Raw genomic sequence first — 1,458 nt, forward strand, 5'->3', positions numbered from 1 at the left:
ACTCTAATCAAAATTTTGATAGGACCCAAACTCAAAGCTGGTCACAAAGCTGAGACCCAAAGTCTAAATATGCCTAATAATTTGTATAAAACACTACGTATTAAAAAAAAAATACAAAAGGTTATCTTACCTGATGTTTATGGAAATTAATTAGTTAGCGGTTCATGACACTGCACAACCTTTTTATTAGATTTGGATGGTGTTAATGGCTGATGATGTTGCATTTCCAAATTATTTAACATCATCAGTGTACAAATGCTGGAGAATCATACATAGCACTGTAGCAGCATTTAACATCATCAATGTACAAATGTTGGAGAATCATACATAGCACTGTAGCATCGTTTCTTTAATTCTTGAACCCTCGGTGTCTGCTAACATTTTATAGACCGTCGAAGTTAAATATTACATCTAGTTCATCATTGAGCCAATATTCATGTTGCATAACGAAACTCCAATAGCCAGATAGCATCTTAATGATTTTAAAATTCAAAGATGCATATAATGCCTAAAAGATTCAGCAAAACCACAATTATTATTTCTCATTTTGGTAGTAAAATTGGTGAATTAGTTTGGATTTGCATTTCGTACCTCTTCGCATTATCACCAAATATACCGCAAGAAAAGAAGCATCAGAAATAAATTTATCCCATCAAGTGTTTGTATAATCCGGCTAAATATCGACGATTGGACCTGACGTGAATCGAACACGTAATCTTCTGACTTGAAGTCAGATGCGCCACCATTGCGCCACAGTTCCATAGTTTAAAGACTGACAAAAACCTTGCAGCAGTTCATGAGCAAGGGAGGTAGCGGTAGGATTTATAAGGCGTCATATCCCTTGTGGGAGCTCAACCCATCCAGTTTCATCAGACGTGTCAATTCCATAGCAAGAAAGAGAGTCGCCTGCCATAACAGCCAGAACAAAAATGACTGAACTACGGATACATATAGTAGACTGCAAAAATATATCAATATATATATTCTCTAATATCAAGATGAAGTACAAATATAATTTGCAACATTCATTGCTCGGGTTATTATAAAAGTAACACCAATTGTTTAGGAACAATATAAATTCCAAGGACAATGTAGTCATGCTAAAAAACTGGCGTTAATAATTGTAGCAATATTGTCCATGCATTTATTTTTTCACTTCTTACTGCGGAAGAAACAATTTTCAAAATTACCTGCACTTGGGACACAGTGACACATAAAATAATACGGTAGCATCTAAGGTCAAAAGAACTCCACGCAAAGCCCAAATCTGTAAACTCACAATTCGGGCTTTTATTGCAAGTGATGAGAACAATGCACCACTACCTGTACATGGAGAGAAAAAAAGAGAATCAATTTTCAGTATACCAAGCACTGTATGTTGCCGAGTTAAAATGAAGCAAAGTCAAATGCAGTTTGCTTTATAATTAAATTTTCTTCTTGATTTAATAACTCAAATCC

The 1,458-nt window shown here is 34.9% G+C and overlaps 1 non-coding gene across 1 annotated transcript; it reads right to left on the reverse strand.

The window, feature by feature from the left end:
• Positions 1-688: 688 nt before the first annotated feature.
• On the reverse strand, positions 689-760 carry TRNASTOP-UCA. The gene has a single exon. It is a non-coding gene; the product is annotated as a tRNA-Sec (tRNA).
• Positions 761-1,458: the final 698 nt, after the last annotated feature.

The sequence above is a fragment of the Papaver somniferum genome, chromosome 4 (assembly GCF_003573695.1).
Source record: "Papaver somniferum cultivar HN1 chromosome 4, ASM357369v1, whole genome shotgun sequence".
Lineage (NCBI taxonomy): Eukaryota > Viridiplantae > Streptophyta > Magnoliopsida > Ranunculales > Papaveraceae > Papaver > Papaver somniferum.